Raw genomic sequence first — 19,794 nt, 5'->3', positions numbered from 1 at the left:
AATTTTACCAATTTTCCCACTCTTGTCCTTTTGCAGTTCCAGGGTTCTATCCAACCCACACTGCACTGATTTGTTATGTCTCCCTGGTCTCTCCCAATGTGTGACAGGTCTTCAATCTTTCCTCTTCTTTCATAATCTTGGCACTTGTGAAGAGTACTAGTCAGGTGTTTTAGAGAATGTCCCTCAATTTGGGTTGGTCTGATGTTTTCTCATGACTAGAGCAAGACAATGCATTTTTGGCAAGAATCGCACAGAAACAATGTTGGGTCCTTCTCAGCTCATCACACCAAGAGGTTTGTGATATCGACAATGTCCTTTTTAAAAGATTTTATTTATATGTTCATGAGAGACACACACACACACAGAGGCAGAGACAGAGGCAGAGGGAGCAGCAGGCTCCATGCAGGGAACCTGATGTGGTACTCAATCCTGGAACCCCAGGATCACGCCCTAAGCGGAAGATTCTCAACCGCTGAGCCACCCAGGCGTCCCATTTTTTTTTTAAGATTTTATTTATTTGTTCATGAGAGACACACAGAGAGAGACAGAGACACAGGCAGAGGGAGAGTGACATTGACAATGTCTTATTGCTGGTGATGTTTACCTTGATTGCTGGGTTAAGCTGATGTCTGCAGGGTTTTCCCACTATAATGTTACTCTGCTTCCCTTTGACATATACAGTTGACCCTTGAACAACATGAGTTTGAACTGCACGTGTCCACTTATATGAGGTTTTTTTTCAATAAATACAGTAAAATACTGTGAATGTGTTTTCCTTGCAATTTTCTTTTTTAAGATTTTGTTTATTTCAGAGAGAGAGAGTGCACAAGGAAGGGGGAGAAGCAGAGAGAGAAGAGATAGTGCATAGAGATGGAGAAGCAGACTCCCCACTGTGCAGGGAGCCCAATGCAGGGCTGGATCCTGGGACCCTGGGACCCTGACCTGAGCCAAAGGCAGATGCTCAACCGACTGAGCCATCCAGGTGCCCCCCCCTTGTGATGTTCTTAATAGCATTTTCTTTTCTCTACCTTATTTTAAGGATGCAGTATCTAATACATATAACAAACAAAATATATGTTAACCAACTGTTTATGTTATCAATAAGGCTTCCAGTCAACAGTAGGCTATTCAGTGCAGTTCTGGAGAGTCAAAGAGTTATATGTATATTTTTGACTGCATGGAGCAGGAAGGTGGGTACCCCTAATGCCTGTGTTGTTCAAGGGTCAACTGTAGTTGAGAGTATGCAAGTCCTGTTTCTCGTCAAATATTCCACATTCACCTGCTAATTATAGCATCCATCAGCGGATCAACTTTATTAGTGTGATTGCCTTCCTAATGATCATGATTGAAATTTTACCACAAGGAAAACTTATACTATAAGTAAAAGCTGTCTCCTTCCCCCCCCCCCCGTTATTTACTTATTTAGGTATTTATTTGTTTTAGCATGGGCCAATGGATATTTATTTCATTCTATCAGTTGAAATCTAGTATTCTCCCCTCCCACAAGAGGGCAGACTATAACGCCCCACTCCTTGAGAACGAGCTGTGCATAGTGACTTCCTCTCAAGGGGGACTAGAGGAGAAATGGTAATGTGGAGACAACTTACAAACACTACTTCAACCAGGTGATCCCGGTGAACATCGTCAGTAGACAGTATCCAACCACCAGTGATATGTGCTTCATCTCTGTGACAATCCCCCCTGACACCCACTCCCACTTTAACCATGAGCAAAGCATCATGATTTTTCAAATCCAAATTGAGGGATGTTCTACAAAATATCCAACCCATACTTCTCAAAACTGTCAAAGGCATCAATATCAAGGGAATTTCTCAGAACTGTCACAGCCAAGAAGAGCTTAAGGGGTACTAACAACTAAATGCAATGTGGTATCCTGGATAGGATGCTAAGATAGATAATTGCCACTAAGTAAAAACTAAGGAAGTCTGAAAAAAGTAGGGAGCTTAGTTAATAACAATATATTGATACTGGTCCATTGATTGCAACCAAGGTACTACACTGATGGGAGATAGTAGCAGTAGGAGAAACTGGGTGTCCACTATAGGGAAACCCTCTGTATGACCTTTCCACCTTTTTTTGTAAATCTAAAACTCTTACAAAATTCAAATATATATATATATATATATATATATATATATATATATATATTAAAAATCCAATACTATTATTGTTTGTTTTATGCTCAAATTGTCCCCACTTTGGCTAGTTGAAACCTCCTTCAGTTTGGTTCCTAAGTTATTCCAACAATCCCTTTTGGAAGAAAGGGGAAAGGAGAGAAAATGAGTGGGAAATATCAGAGAGGGAGACAGAACATGAGAGACTCCTAACTCTGGGAAACGAACAAGGGGTGGTGGAAGGGGAGGTGGGCTGGGGGCTGGGGTGACTGGGTGACGGGCACTGAGGGGGGCACTTGATGGGATGAGCACTGGGTGTTATGCTATATGTTGGCAAATTGAACTCCAATAAAAAGAAATTTAAAAAAATTAAAAGAATTTAAAAAAAACAATCCCTTTTGGAACAATCTTTTCTGAGCACTTCCGTATATTCTGGCACCACAAGATAGTCCAGGCATATCTTGGTGTTTCCCTGCTCTAGATCTGATTCAGTCATTTCTTCAAGAAGCACTGACTCCTCTTATTGGAGGCTGAACTTCGAAACTAAGACCTGGTTGCTAGGTATGTTCATTGCTACTGAGCTGTCCTTGCTCGTAGGTCCTCTCAGCTAATAGAGTTAGGAAATATATGTGCATATATCAACTCATTTTTGTCACAATTTTTAAAATTTCATTGGCTCTTGCTCTGTCCTCAAGGGATTTAATTCATTTGCTTCATATTCCTTTTGCAGAGGTGGACCAAAATCATATTTAACCAGTTCCTTTTTTTATTATTATATTTCTTTTTTTTTTTTATATTTCATTTTTATTACATTATAGTTAACATACAGTGTGATATTGTTTTCAGGTGTAAAACATAGTGGTTCAACAATTTCATACATCACCGAGTGCTCATCAGGATGGTGCACCCCTTAATTCCTTAATCCCCATTGCCTGTTTCAAACATCCCCCTACCCCCTCACTCCTGTTAGCTATCAGTTAGTTTAGTGTCTGTTTCTTGGTTTCTCTTTCTCTCTCTCTAATTTTCCTTTGCTCATTTATTTTGATTCTTAAATTCCACATACAAATGAATAGTATTTGTCTTTGGCTTATTTCACTTAGAATTACACTCCCCAGCTGCATCCATGCTATTGCAGATGTGTGTGTGATATCTATATCTATGTCTATCACTTCTTTTTTAATTTAAACTTTACTTAGTTAACATACAGTACAATATTGGTTTCTAGAGTAGAATTTGATTCATCACTTACATACAACATCCAATGCTTATCATAAAAAGTGCCCAGTACACTTTACCCATCTAGATGTGACACACACACACACACACACACACACACACACAGAGGCACACAATAGAATATTACTTAGCTATAAAAAAGAATGAAATGTTGCCATTTGCAATGATGCAGGTGGAGCTAGAGTGTATTATGCTAAGAGAAATAAGTCAGAGAAAGTCAAATATATGATTTCACCTATGTAGAATTTAATATTGAAAACAGATGAACATATGGGAAGGTGGAAAAAGGAGACAGGGAAATAAACGATATACCACTTCTTTTTTTATAATTAATTTATTTTTTATTGGTGTTCAATTTGCCAACATAAGAATAACACCCAGTGCTCATCCCCTCAAGTGCCCCCCTCAGTGCCCGTCACCCATTCACCCCCACCCCCTGCCCTCCTCCCCTTCCACCACCCCTTGTTCGTTTCCCAGAGTTAGGAGTCTTTATGTTCTGTCTCCCTTTCTGATATTTCCCACACATTTCTTCTCCCTTCCCTTATATTCCCTTTCACTACTATTTATATTCCCCAAATGAATGAGAACATACACTGTCCTTCTCCGATTGACTTACTGCACTCAGCATAATACCCTCCAGTTCCATCCACGTTGAAGCAAATGGTGGGTATTTGTCGTTTCTAATGGCTGAGTAATATTCCATTGTACACATAGACCACATCTTCTTTATCCATTCATCTTTCGATGGACACCGAGGATCCTTCCACAGTTTGGCTATTGTGGACATTGCTGCTAGAAACATCGGGGTGCAGGTGTCCTGCCGTTTCACTGCATCTGAATCTTTGGGGTAAATCCCCAGCAGTGAATTGCTGGGTCGTAGGGCAGGTCTATTTTTAACTCTTTGAGGAACCTCCACACAGTTTTCCAGAGTGGCTGCACCAGTTCACATTCCCACCAACAGTGCAAGAGGGTTCCCTTTTCTCCGCATCCTCTCCAACATTTGTTGCTTCCTGTCTTGTTAATTTTCCCCATTCTCACTGGTGTGAGGTGGTATCTCATTGTGGTTTTGATTTGTATTTCCCTGATGGCCAATGATGTGGACCATTTTCTCATGTGCATGTTGGCCATGTCCATGTCTTCCTCTGTGAGATTTCTCTTCATGTCTTTTGCCCATTTCATGATTGGATTATTTGTTTCTTTGCTGTTGAGTTTAATAAGTTCTTTATAGAACTAGGATACTAGCCCTTTATCTGATATGCCATTTGTAAATATCTTCTCCCATTCTGTAGGTTGTCTTTTAGTTTTGCTGACTGTTTCTTTTGCTGTGCAGAACATTTTTATCTTCATGAAGTCCCAATAATTCATTTTTGCTTTTGTTTCTCTTGCCTGCATGGATGTATCTTGCAAGAAGTTACTGTGGTTGAGTTCATAAAGGGTGTTGCCTGTGTTCTCCTCTAGGATTTTGATGGAATCTTGTCTCACATTTAGATCTTTCATCCATTTTGAGTTTATCTTTGTGTATGGTGCAAGAGAGTGGTCTAGTTTCATTCTTCTGCATGTGGATGTCCAATTATCCCAACACCATTTGTTGAAGAGACTGTCTTTCTTCCAGTGGATAGTCTTTCCTCCTTTATCGAATATTAGTTGACCATGAAGTTGAGGGTCCACTTCTGGGTTCTCTATTCTGTTCCATTGATCTATGTGTCTGTCTTTGTGCCAGTACCACACTGTCTTGATGACCACAGCTTTGCAGTACAACCTGAAATCTGGCATTGTGATGCCCCCAGCTATGGTTTTCTTTTTTAAAAGTCCCCTGGCTATTCGGAGTCTTCTCTGATTCCACACAAATCTTAAAATAATTTGTTCTAACTCTCTGAAGAAAGTCCATGGTATTTTGATAGGGATTGCATTAAACGTGTAAATTGCCCTGGGTAACATTGGCATTTTCACAGTATTAATTCTGCCAATCCATGAGCATGGACTATTTTTCCACCTCTTTGTGTCTTCCTTAATTTCTTTCAGAAGTGTCCTGTAGTTTTCAGGGTATAGATCCTTTACCTCTTTGGTTAGGTTTATTCCTAGGTATCTTATGCTTTTGGGTGCAATTGTCAATGGGATTGTCTCCTTCATTTCTCTTTCCTCAGTCTCATTGTTAGTGTATACAAATGCCACTGACTTCTGGGCATTGATTTTGTATCCTGCCACACTGCCGAATTGCTGTATGAGTTCTAGCAATCTTGGTGTAGAGTCTTTTGGGTTTTCTCTGTCCAGTATCATGTTATCTGTGAAGAGGGAGAGTTTCACTTCTTCTTTGCCAATTTGAATGTCTTTTATTTCTTGTTGTTGCCTGATTTGTGAGGCTAGGACTTCTAATACTATGATGAATAGCAGTGGTGAGAGTGGACATCCCTGTGTTGTTCCTGATCTTAGGGGAAAGGCTCCCAGTGCTTCCCCATTGAGAATTATATTTGCTGTGGGCTTTTCGTAGATGGCTTTTAAGATGTTGAGGAATGTTCCCTCTATCCCTACACTCTGAAGAGTTTTGATCAGGAATGGATGCTGTATTTTGTCAAATGCTTTCTCTGCATCTAATGAGAGGATCATATGGTTCTTGGTTTTTCTCTTGCTGATATGATGAGTCACATTGATTGTTTTACTAGTGTTGAGCCAGCCTTGTGTCCCGGGGATAAATCCTACTTGGTCATGGTGAATAATTTTCTTAATGTGTTGTTGGATCCTATTGGCTAGTATCTTGTTGAGAATTTTTGCATCCATGTTCATCAGGGATATTGGTCTGTAATTCTCCTTTTTGGTGGGGTCTTTGTCTGGTTTTGGAATTAAGGTGATGCTGGCCTCATAGAACGAATTTGGAAATCCTCCATCTCTTTCTATCTTTCCAAACAGCTTTAGTAGAATAAGTATGGTTTCTTCTTTAAACGTTTGATAGAATTCCCCTGGGAAGCCATCTGGCCCTGGACTTTTGTGTCTCGGGAGGTTTTTGATGATTGCTTCAATTTCCTCCCTGGTTATTGGTCAGTGGCTATTCATACTATTAGATATTTTATTTCATATCATCAAAACAGTGCTATCCCTGTGCATAGTCATATGGCAGGTGTTTCTCCAGGGCACTCAGTGTTTCTCAGATACTGAGATTTGAAACTGCTGTGTCATCTGTAGCATTGATGGAAGCTGCCAGTTTGCCTTTTAAGGTAGCTGTTCAAATTAACTGCCCACCATTCAAATTCACTCATGAGGCATCCAGGACCCAACCTTCCTTAGCTTTCATTTCTCACCTCCTTCTCCTACCTCTCATTTACCACTCAGTCTCAATGAACTAACTTACTATTTTGTCTCAGGCTTCCAGGTCTCTCTCAGTGGTAGCACAAGGCATGATAGAGACCTGAGCCATGATTTGAGCCTTAGACCACAATTTGTTACTATCCTACTTGCCTCTGGCGCTCATGGCCTATCACAGGGCCTGGTTCAGAGCAGGGGGCTTCATTGGGATGGATGGATGGACAGATGGATGAATGGATAGTTGGGTAGATGGGCTGATGGCTGGATGGACTGGCAGCTGGTTGGATGGACAGAAGGACAAGTTAAATGGATGAAACAAGCTCTAGTGGGTAGATGAGTTTAATGATAGAATGCTACTAAAATAGAGAATACTGGAGGAAGAAACAGACTCAGAGGCTTGGCCAAAGTCACACTTCTGCCAGAAACCCTGAGAGTTACAAGTGGCTATCATTTCGAGTTTACAGATGAGCAAACAGTGGTTCTCAGATGTGACGTGACTTGCTTGAGGCCATATAGTGACTAGTGGGCAGGATTGGAAACTGGACCTGCTTGGCTCCAAAAATCGTGTTCTTTGTACAATATCACATCAAAAATGATATGGGACATTCTGGTATGACAGCCTAAAAGGTAGAGGTTGAATATAGATTTTACATCTGATGGACCTCCTGTTTTTTTAATGAACAAAGGGTTTTCAATACTTCATTCATTAAAAGTATTTCCAGAGCACCCACTGTGTGTGTGTGTGTGTGTGTGTGCGTTTGTGCACGTGTGTGTGATTATAAAGAGTACACATGATGGGGTCAAACAAGTTAAAACTTCAGTCTGTCATTGGCAAACCTCATGGACTTTCTGTGCTTCAGTTTCCTTGTCTATAAAACGGGTATTATGGCAATGCCTATTTCATAATCTTCCTGGTGGTATTAAAAGAGCATGTGCTTGTAAATCACTTAGTATCCTGCCACATACACACTAACACTGAGTGCCTGTCTTGGAATCAGGTACTGAGATACAGGGATAGGCCAAGTCTGTGTGGTCCTGCCCTCCCTCTCAGGAGGATAACAGTCTAGTACAGGTGACAAAAGTTATGGAAATCAACATATAGTCCATGGAACATGCTATGAAGGAATAAAACAGCAGCAAGTAGCTATGAGCAAGAAAACCTGGAATGAAAAATCTTATTTAGATGGGGATGACAGTGCAGGGCATGATCTTTCTGAGGAGGTGACATCTCGGCTGAGACCTGAGGGATGAGAAACCAACCACTTAGAATAGAGAAAGAACATTGCAGGCAGTGAAAACAGCAGATGCAAAGATCCTGAGGTGGAAATGAATTTGGTGAGTTCATAAAAGTGAAGAACAAGCTGGAGAACAGCAGGGGATGGAGGAAGAGGTGTGAAAGATCAGTGACCATTGAAAAGGCATACAGAAGCCAGCTCTTATGGGACCTGGACTTTTTTCTGAGTGTCATGGGGAGCCACTGGAGGGCTTAAAGCAGGAAAGTAACGGCCTTTATATTTTAAAAGAATCCCTCTGGCTACTGGGTGGAGAGTAGATTGTGGAAAGTGCATATGAGAATAAGAAGCCCAAGTAAGAGGCCTTTGCAGAGGTCCCAGTGAGAGAGGGGTGGTGCCTTGGACTAAGGTGGTGACAGCAGAAGTGGGGACATGTGGACTTCGTTCCATATGAGGCATTCCTTGACTCCTTTATTTCTTCAACCCCCTATATCCCATCTGTCAACAAAGCCTCTTGTCTCTATCTTCAGAATACCTCCAAGATCCAACCACTTCTCACCACCTTTGCTGTATCCACCCTCTGGCCCAACCTTGAGCCCTTGCTCCCACAGCTTCTTCTCCACACGTGAATCTAAGCCTGAGGGATACTGTCAAACTCACATCAGGTCCCAAAGGTCCCCATCTCTCTAAGAGTAAGGCCAACGTCATCATGGTGGCCAGAAGTCTTCCAAGATCTGGTCCTTTGTTACCTTTCACCTTCTTAGTCTGTTCCTATCCTCTTTGCTCACTCAACTCCAGCCACACTGGCCTCTTTGTAGTTTCTCAAACTTGTCTGACATACAACCAACTCAGATACTTCGCAAGGAGTGTTCTCTGCATAGAATGGTCTTTCCACAGGTATTTGTGTGAGCCACTTCCTTACCTCTTTCAGAGCTTTCTGAAGAGCTTGACACATTGTCACCTTCTCAGTGTGACCTTCCTGGCCAAGGTAGCTACACTTGTTTTTTTTTTTTTTTAATTTTTATTTATTTATGATAGTCACACAGAGAGAGAGAGGCAGAGACACAGGCAGAGGGAGAAGCAGGCTCCATGCACCGGGAGCCCGACGTGGGATTCGATCCCGGGTCTCCAGGATCGCGCCCCGGGCCAAAGGCAGGCGCCAAACCGCTGCGCCACCCAGGGATCCCGGTAGCTACACTTGTAACCATGCCATGCCCACAGATATTCTAGCTTTTTTCCTTTTCCTTTATTTTTTTCTACATAGCACTTATCATAATCAAGTATATGGTATATTTTATTTATCTTGTTTCTTTTTTGCCTCCTCTTTCACCAGATTATGGGCTTGATAAGGAAAGAGAGCTTTGTCTACCTGTTTTCTTCACTGATACATCTCAAGTACCTGGAAAAGTACTTGAAACGTAGTAAGTACTCAGTAAATATTTATCAAATGAGTACATTGTTGGGGAAAATGCAATGATGGATGGGAGAAAATTTTCCTGCATATGTTGTAAAGCTAGACAGAAACAAAGGCTGATTATTGCACCTATGCTGAGGTGGTCAGTGTCAGTGCAGGCCATGTCCTGTAAAGTAGCACCTTCCCTGATCTTGCCAGGTCAAGACAGTAAAGATACAGTGGATGTAGCTCAATCTCTTGGGGCCAAAGGACTCTGTGTTCAGATCCCAGTCCTACCAATTCTAAACTGTGCTCCAGCCTACTCTGCACTTCCATGAACTCACCAAATTTATTGCCACCTCAAGATCTTTGCCTCTGCTCTTTTTACTGCCTGGAATGTTCTTTCTTTATTCTAAGTGGTTGGCTTCTTCTCATCCCTCAGGTCTCAGCCGAGATGTCACCTCCTCAGAAAGATCATGCCCTGCACTGTCATCCCCATCTAAATAAGATTTTTCATTCCAAGTTTTCTTGCTCATAGCTACTTGCTGCTGTTTTATTCCTTTATAGCATGTTCCTGGACTATATGTTGATTTCCATAACTTTTGTCACCTGTACTAGACTGTTATCCTCCTGAGGGGGACGGCAGGACCACATAGAGTTGGCCTATCCTTGTATTTCAGGGACTGTGGACAAATGGCTGAATCTCTCTGAGCTCCAGCTGTGCAGCAAGGATTACAATTCCTCTCTCATGGGCTTTCTTGAAGGCAATACAAGCAAGTGGGACTCAGTGTGTTTCATGAAGTAGAAAGCACCGAGTGCAGCCCGGGTGGCTCAGCAGTTTAGCGCTGCTTCGGCCCAGGGCCTGATCCTGGAGACCCAGGATCGAGTCCACATCAGGCTCCCTACGTGGAGCCTGCTTCTCCCTCTGCTTCTCTCTCTGTGTGTGTCTCTCATGAATAAATAAATAAAATCTTTAAAAAAACAAAACAACAACAACAAAAAACTAAACCACCGTGTGCAGAGGGGAGATTTTATACCCCTCGTCTTCGAATGGGGCCTGGTTCAGAATGTTGAGTGTTCCAAATGAGAGCAAGGCAGTTTGCCCAAGGTTGCTCTGAGGGAGATAGGGGCCGAGTTGCCCCTGGGGCTGGGAAGCAGCCTCAGGGGAGGGAAGTTATTGTTCACGGAGTGCTCCCTGGTAGGGATGCTGTGCTGAAAGCATTAGATGCGTGGGCTCAACCTATCTATACAACAGTGCTGTGAGGTAAGAACTATTACTATCTCCATTTTAGAAATAAGAAAGCCTGGGCTTAAAGGAGTGAAATGATTTCTTTGAGGCTGCAAATTTCATGGTGAAACAGGGACTTCATCCTAAGCCCCTTCTGATCCCAGAGCCTGCGTTGTTTCTCTGCCACATACAGTCAAGCAGGGAGGAGCTTGGGGGTGAGGGAGAGAGGGGGTGGAGGGATGTGGACAGGCAGACTCCTAGCACAGGTGCAGCATCCCAGGAGGAATGCAGACAGTGCCGGAAACCCGGACAGCAATTTTCTAACCCTGGGAAAGTGGCCTGTAGTTTGGCCTAGCATGCTCATCATGGGAACTGTGGGAAGGATGGTATCAGGAGCATTCCTACTCCCAATTTTAGACACTGTATCAGTCATGGAATCTGAGTAGAAGTCAGGTAGAGGAGCGCTTAGGGAATGCCTTGACCCTGCTGCTCATGTGAATCCCTTGGGGGATTAGACCAACCCCTCGAACCTGATTTCAGAGATTTGGGGGTAGAACCTGGGCACCTGGATGTTCCCAACTCCCCAGTTAATTTGAATGCTCTGACTCAACCTGTCTTCCCTTACCCCACACTCCACACATACCATTTTAAAGGTGGAGAAGCAGAGGCTTAGAGAGAGGCCACAGTCTGGAACTTGGGTCTCTGATTCTTGTTAAGGCTCAGCCACATGAGAATTAAATAGCTTTCTCATAGTCCCAGTGAGGTAGGGTAGAAAGGGTTCCAGAGCTCCAAAGGGATGGGAAGACAATAGTTCTGACTGGATGGAGGCTAAAACCATTGCAGTACTGTGCTGCTTTCCCCTCCCCCTGGAAGCCTTTGGGCTCTCTGCAGCTGTGGGATATGGGAAGAGTCTTGGCCAAGAGATCAGGAGTCCTGAGTTTGGCTCCCACCTCTGCCACTAATTCCTTTTGGACCTCCAGGAAGCTCCTTTCCCTCTCTAGGCCTCAATGTTACTCATCTATAAAATGGGATTCAGCTCAATTGTCCCCTAAACCAAGGTCTCTTCCAGCTCTGACATGCTTTAGTTCTAGAAAAGATAGCAGTTAGGAGGTCTGGATTGTGATCCTAACTCTGCATTCTGAGCCACAGCTTCTTACTCTGTATTATGGGAATTATTGCTATGTGACCTTGGCCACATTCCTTACTTTTTCTGTGTGTCCCCCTGCCCGGCCCTCATAAACTACAGTGCATGGGGACAGGGTGTGATCTCTACTTAGAAGGGCTGTGGGTCTCTGATTCTGGTTCTAACTGGCCGCTCCAGCTCCACTGACTCCAGAACAAGGTCAGATAGGGAGGAGGCTTTGGGCAAGTGGTCCCTGCTGGGTTGGAGGGAGAGCTTCTGCAGTCAGGGCTCTATTAATGGGAGTCAGGATGTAGGGCCTCCAGCTGGCACAGCCCTCAAAGTGTCCTCAGTTACTTTCACAGCCCCCAGTGCTATGAGGAGAAAGGAAGTTATGAAGTCAGCAAGTAAGCCTAGGGGCAAGAACAGAGAGGCTGCAGGGCCTGAGACTTGGGGATTAGAGCTCCTGCCCAGCTCTGCTAGGGAGGAGGAAGGGTCTCCTACCTGAAGGTTATGAGCAGAAACCCTGAAGCACACCTCTCTGTCAGTCTCAATGGCAATTATAACAGCCACATGCTCTCCAAGGTCTTCTGTGGGCCAGGTGTTCTGTTCATGTGATAGGGCTGAATTTTCTCACAGCCTCGGCAGCAGGCAACTTTTATTAATTGCACCTTGCATGTACCATAGATGAGGCTGCAACAGCACAGAGAGGGAAGGAACTTGTCCAAAGTCACACACAGTTTGTGTGACAGTCTGACTGGAACTCAGGCAGGCTGAATCTTGAGCCCCTGCTCTTTCCATCCCACGCAGGGGCCTTCAATAACAACAGCACATACACAGTGCTTCCTTTGTGCCACACATGGTCCTAAGTGTTTCATATATGTACTAAGCTATTTTATCTGTACAACAGATAGATACTTCATAGGGGTGGTTACTACAATGAAGTACACATGACAAAACTGAGCCCTAGAGCATTCAGGTTAACTTGTTTCTAGAGTTGCAAGTTAGTACATGGAGGAGTTGGGCCCCAAAGCCCATTCTGTCTTCTTTAGGTGGCTGTTTAGGGTTGCACGGGGCCTTGGATTTACTTGTATAAATCACTTTATCGTCATTTCTCTGGGCCTCGGTTTCTCCATAGACAGTGAGATGGCTGGAACAAATGATCTGTAAGGACCTTTTCTGCTTGGCCATATCATTAATCCTAGACTCTACGCACATGTCTCTGGCTGGGGGCTAGGGCTTCAGGGTACCTCTGCTCTTTTCTCTACACTCTCTCCTTTCCTAGGAGTCAGTAGTAGTTCAGGCCAAGTCTTTTCAGGGACAAAAGGAAATTAAGTCCAGCCAGGCCTCACCCAGGAAAGCTGTTTCACATAATAGAAGGTTAGTATTGTGACCTACCAGAGTCCAGCCACCATTAATCTCCTCACCCATTGACCCATCTCTCTGTCTGTATATGGAATGCCAAGTCACCTTTCAGCCCCCCAGGCTCAGGGCCCAGTTGCCTGAATCCTTTTCTTCCAGTTTCCAAGCAGCTTAACTCCCTTTCTCTGTCTTCAGTTTTGATTCATTGTTGACCTGGAACCTGCAGCCAGTAGCTATTCTGGCCATCAGGATCCCTCCATTCCCCTGAGGTGCTAACAATGGTGGCAGTCACTGACATACAAGAAATGTACTCATTGTTGTGAGATGAACATTCTGGCCACAGCACAAAGGACACAGTCTGGCTGCAGAATGGCAAAATACCACCCTGGAGCCCAACTTGGCCACATCCTAGATGTTTAGCTCTGGACAGTTTCCTCAAATTTTCTGAGCTTTGACTTTCTCATCTCTGCAATGAAAAACACGATTACTATCTCACTGAGCTGCTGGAAGGATTCAGTGTTACAGCAGATGACCATCTCAGAGCACAGTACCTAGACTGTAGTAGTAGGTGCTCAACAAATAAGACTTGACTTTGAATCCTATATCTGTATGATCTTCAGCAAGTCAATGAATCTCAGTTTTCTGAGCTCAGAGTCAGAAATAAAATAAAAATAAAAATTCTTGTCCAATGAGATTTTTATAAGTAAACAATGAGATAATGACAGTAAAATTCCTAGCATGGAGTCTGGCAAATGGTAGGGGACCAAAAATATGCAACCATGCTCCACCTACTTCCATGCACAGAGATGAAACTATTTAACCACCAAACATATATAAGTGCATAAAACTGCATGTGACCAATAACATCGATATTACATAACTCCTTCCAGAGAAAGAGAAAAAGAAGGAACACTTCCCAACTCTTTTTATGAGGCTAGCTAAATAACTAGACAAATTTTGACACCAAAACTAGCTAAGGACATTACAAGAAAGGAACATTTCATATCAATCTGTCTTGTAAATATGGGTGAAAAATAAGAAAACAAAATATTAGGAAATAAAATTTAAAAATATATTAAAAGAACAATGCATCATGACCAAGTGTATGTTGAGATTTCTTTTTTTTAAATTTTATTTATTTATTCATGAAAGACACACACAGAGAGAGGCAAAGACAGGCAGAGGGAGAAGCAGGCTTCATGCAGGGAGCCTGGTGTGGGACTCGATCCCGGGACTCAGGATCACACCCTGGGCTGAAGACAGGTGCTAAACCACTGAGCCACCCAGGGATTTCCCTTATGTTGGGATTTCAAGGGTGAAAAATCAATGAAACAAAAGAGCTGGTTCTTTGAAAAGATTAATAAAATTGACAAACCTCTAATAAGACTGACAAAGGAAAAAAGAGAGAAGCACACATTGTGAATATCAAGAATGAAACAGAGAGTATTCATACAGATCCTACAGGCATCCAAAGGACAATAATGAAATACTATGAACAACTCTATACACATAAACTTGACAATTTAGATGAAATGGATTAATTCATTGAAAAGTATAAACTGCCACTACTCATCCAAAATGAAACCAATATTTTGGTTTCAAGTATTAAAACTATCAAAAATGAATTTGTGATTAAAAGTACTCCCAAAAGAAATCTCTAGGACCAGATGGTTTCACTGGAGAATTCTACTGAAAGTTGAAAGAATGATGAACACAAATTCTACATAATATCTTCCAGATAAAGGAAAAGGAAAATGAAAAGAAAAAGGAAAATGAACCCAGTATTACTTGGACACCAAAACAGGGCAAAGACAGTAAACAAAAAGAAAACCACAGACCAATATCCCACATGAAAATAGAAAAATTCTCAATCAAACATCAACAGATAGAATTTTATAATATATTAAAGGACTTATCCACCCACAACCAAGTGGGATTTAGTTTAAGAATGCAAGGAGAGTTTGATACTTGGAAATCAATCAGTGTTATCCAGCATATTAATAGGCTAAGAAAGAAAAATCAATAAACTTACCAATTGATATAAGAAAAGCACTAAACAAAATCCAACACACACAGCATCCATTCCTGATCAAAACTCTTCAGAGTGTAGGGATAGAGGGAACATTCCTCAGCATCTTAAAAGCCATCTATGAAAAGCCCACAGCAAATATCATTGTCAATGGGGAAACACTGGGAGCCTTTCCCCTAAGATCAAGAACAACACAGGGATGTCCACTCTCACCACTGCTATTCAACACAGTACTAGAAGTCCTAGCCTCGGCAATCAGCCAACAAAAAGAAATAAAAGGCATTCAAATTGGCAAAGAAGAAGTCAAACTCTCCCTCTTCGCAGATGACATGATACTGTCCATAGAAGACCCAAAAGACTCCACTCCAAGATTGCTAGAACTCATACAGAAATTTGGCAGTGTGGCAGGATACAAAATCAATGCCCAGAAGTCAGTGGTATTTCTATACACTAACAATGAGACTAAAGAAAGAGAAATGAAGGAGTCAATCCCATTTACAATTGCACCCAAAAGCATAAGATACCTAGGAATAAACCTCACCAAAGAGGCAAAGGATGTATACTCTAAAAACTACAGAACACTTCTGAAAGAAATTGAGGAAGACACAAAGAGATGGAAAAATATTCCATGCTCATGGATTGGCAGAATTAATATTGTGAAAATGTCAATGCTACCCAGGGCAGTTTACACATTTAATGCAATCCCTATCAAAATACCATGGACTTTCTTCGGAGAGTTGGAACAAATCATATTAAGATTTGTGTGGAATAAGAAAAGACCCCGAATAGCCAAGGGAATATTAAAAAAGAAAACCATAGCTGGGGGCATCACAATGCCAGATTTCAGGTTGTACTACAAAGCTGTGGTCATCAAGACAGTGTGGTACTGGCACAAAAACAGACACATAAATCAATGGAACATAATAGAGAATCCAGATGTAGACCCTCAACTTTATGGTCAACTAATATTCGACAAAGCAGGAAAGACTATCCACTGGAAGAAAGACAGTCTCTTCAATAAATGGTGCTGGGAAAATTGAACATCCACATGCAGAAGAATGAAACTAGACCCTTCTCTTACACCATACACAAAGATAAACTCAAAATGGATGAAAAATGTAAATGTGAGACAAGATTCCATCAAAATCCTAGAGGAGAACATGGACAACACCCTTTTTGAACTTGGCCACAGAAACTTCTTGCAAGATACATCCATGAAGGCAAGAGAAACAAAAGCAAAACTGAATTATTGGGACTTCATCAAGATAAGAAGCTTCTGCACAGCAAAAGAAACAGTCAACAAAACTAAAAGACAACCTACAGAATGGGAGAAGGTATTTGCAAATGACGTATCAGATAAAGGGCTAGTATCCTAGATCTATAACGAACTTATTAAACTCAACAGCAAAGAAACAAATAATCCAATTATGAAATAGGCAAAAGACATGAAGAGAAATCTCACAGAGAAAGACATAGACATGGCCAACATGCACATGAGAAAATGGTCCATATCATTGGCCATCAGGGAAATACAAATCAAAACCACAATGAGATACCACCTCACACCAGTGAGAATGGGGAAAATTAATAAGGCAGGAAACCACAAATGTTGGAGAGGATGCAGAGAAACGGGAACCCTCTTACACTGTTGGTGGGAATGTGAACTGGTGCAGCCACTCTGGAAAACTGTGTGGAGGTTCCTCAAAGAGTTAAAAATAGACCTGCCCTACGACCCAGCAATTGCACTGCTGGGGATTTACCCCAAAGATTCAGATGCAGTGAAACGGCAGGACACCTGCACCCCGATGTTTCTAGCAGCAATGTCCACAATAGCCAAACTGTGGAAGGATCCTCGGTGTCCATTGAAAGATGAATGGATAAAGAAGATGTGGTCCATGTATACAATGGAATATTGCTCAGCCATTAGAAACGACAAATATCCACCATTTTCTTCAGCGTGGATGGAACTGGAGGGTATTATGCTGAGTGAAATAAGTCAGAGAAGGACAAACATTATATGGTCTCATTCATTTGGGGAATATAAAAAATAGTGAAAGGGAATAAAGGGGAAAGGAGAAAAAAATGAGTGGGAAATATCAGAGAGGGTGACAGAACATGAGAGACACCTAACTCTGGGAAACGAACAAGGTGTGGTGGAAAGGGAGGTGGGTAGGGGGTTAGGGTGAGTGGGTGACAGGCACTGAGGAGGGCACTTGATGGGATGAGCACTGGGTGTTATGCTATATGTTGGCAAATTGAACTCCAATAAATAGAGGGGAAGGGAGAAGAAATGGGTAAGAAATATCAGAAAGGGAGACAGAACATGGAAGACTCCTAACTCTGGGAAACGAACTAGGGGTAGTGGAAGGGGAGGCGGGTGGGGGGTGGGGGTGACTGGTTGGCCGACACTGAGGGGGGCACTTGACAGGATGAGCACTGGGTGTTATTCTGTAAGTTGGCAAATTGAACACCAATAAAAAATAAATTTATTATTAAAAAATTTTTTAAAAAATGAACTCCAATCAATCAATCAATCAATAAATAAATAAATAAAATAAAAAAGAAAACATTTTAAACCTTAAAAAACAAAATCCAACACACTTTCATAATAAAAACATTTAAAAAATTAGGAATACAGTGAACAAGAGCTAATAAGTTCATCAAGGTCACAGGATACAAGATAAACATACAAAAATCAGTTATATTTCTATATACCTTATATGCTGAAATTTTTTAAAATGCTGATGAAAGTAATCAAAAGAAGACATAAGTGAATGAAGAGACATACCCAGGTGTTCATTGAATGGAAGATTCAACATAGTAAAGATGTCAATCCTCCCCAAATTCATATATGTGTTTACCCCTATTGCTATCAAAATTCCAGGAAGCTTTTTTTGTAGATATAGACAAGATTATTCTAAAATTTAAATGGAAAGATAAGGGAACTAGAATAGCCAAATGATTTTGAAAAAGAAGTGTGAGGAAACACTTTACCTGATTTTATCTACCATATTTAAGACTGTGTGATATTGGCAGAAGGATATATACAGATAAAAAATTAACTCAGTGAATCATAGATTTAGATATAAAACATAAAACTATAGATCATTTAGAAGAAAACATGGGAGAAGTTTTCCTAGAATTAAATATTGGCAAAGAATTGTTAGATACACCACCAAATGCATGATTCATTAAAGAAAAAATGGATAAATCAGACTTCATCAAATTAAATACTTTTGTGATGAAAATGGACAAAAAGAAAAATTACAAACTGGGAGAAAATATTTGTAAACCAAATATATGATACAGGACTTTTATCTAGAATGTATAAAGAACTCTTAAGATACTGTAGTGAAACAGGGATCCCTGGGTGGCTCAGCAGTTTGGCGCCTGCCTTTGGCCCAGGGAGTGATCCTGGAGACCCGGGATCGAGTCCTGTGTCGGGCTCCCTGCATGGAGCCTGCTTCTCCCTCTGCCTGTGTCTCTGCCTCTCTCTCTCTCTCTCTCTCTGTCTCTCATGAATAAATAAAATATTTTTAAAAAGATACAGTAGTGAAACAAGACAAAACAAAACAATCCAATTAAAAATGGGTAAAAGACATGCAGAGACATTTCACCAAAGAGGATGTATAGATGGCAAATAAACACATGAAAAGTTAGGCAACATCATTAGTGTAAATTAAAACCACAATGAGATATCACCACATAGCTATCCAATGGTTGAAATTTAAAACAAAACAAAAGTATAACAATACAACATGCTAGGGAAAGTACAGAGGAACTGCATCACTCATACATTGCTGGTAGAAGTGTAAAATGGCACAGATACTATGAAGCAGTCTGTCAATTTCTTTTTTTAAAATATCTTATTTAAATTCAATTTGCCAATATATAGTATAACACCCAGTGCTCATCCCACCAAGTGCCCTCCTTAGTGCCCATCACCCAGTTACCCCATCTCGCCCCCCAGCCCTTTGTTTCTCAGAGTTAAAAATTTCTCATATCTTCCTATCTAATTTTCCCCACTCAGTTTCCCTACTTTCCCTTATAGTCACTTTCACTATTTTTTATATTCCACATATAAATGAAATCATATGATAATTGTCTTTCTGCAATTGACTTATTTCACTCAGCATAATAGTTAATTTCTTCTAAGATTAAACATGCAGGTACTATACAACCGAGTGATTGCACTGTTGGACATTTATATCAGAGAAATTTAAACTAATATCCAAACAAAACTTTGAATGTTTATTGCAGCTTTCTTTGTAATAGCTCCAAACCAGGAATAGCCCAGATATTCTTCAGCTTGTGAATGGTTAAACAAACTGTGGTATATCTACATCATAGAGTGCTACTCAGCAACAACAAGAAACAAACTACTGACACCTGCAACAGCTTGGATGAATCTCCAGAGAGTTTTGCTGAGTGAAAAAGCCAATTCCATATGTTTACATACTGTATGTTTCCATTAGATAATGTTCTTGAAAGATAAATTATGAAAATGGAGAACAGATTAGTGGTTACTGGGGGATCAAGGAGGAGGTGGGATGGGTAGGAGGTGAGTGTGGCTGTAAAAAGGCAGCATGAGAGATCCTTGGGGTGATGGAAATGTTCTGTATCTTGACTGTATCCTGGTTGTGATAGTGTACCACATTTTTGCACGATGTTTCTGTTGGGAAAAGAGGGTAAAGGATACACAGGGTCTCCTACATAGAAATAATACACTGTATTACTTCTTACAACTGCATGTGAATTTACA

Source organism: Vulpes lagopus, chromosome X, assembly GCF_018345385.1.
Source record: "Vulpes lagopus strain Blue_001 chromosome X, ASM1834538v1, whole genome shotgun sequence".
Taxonomy (NCBI): domain Eukaryota; kingdom Metazoa; phylum Chordata; class Mammalia; order Carnivora; family Canidae; genus Vulpes; species Vulpes lagopus.
Note: the sequence above shows the minus strand (reverse complement) of the source record.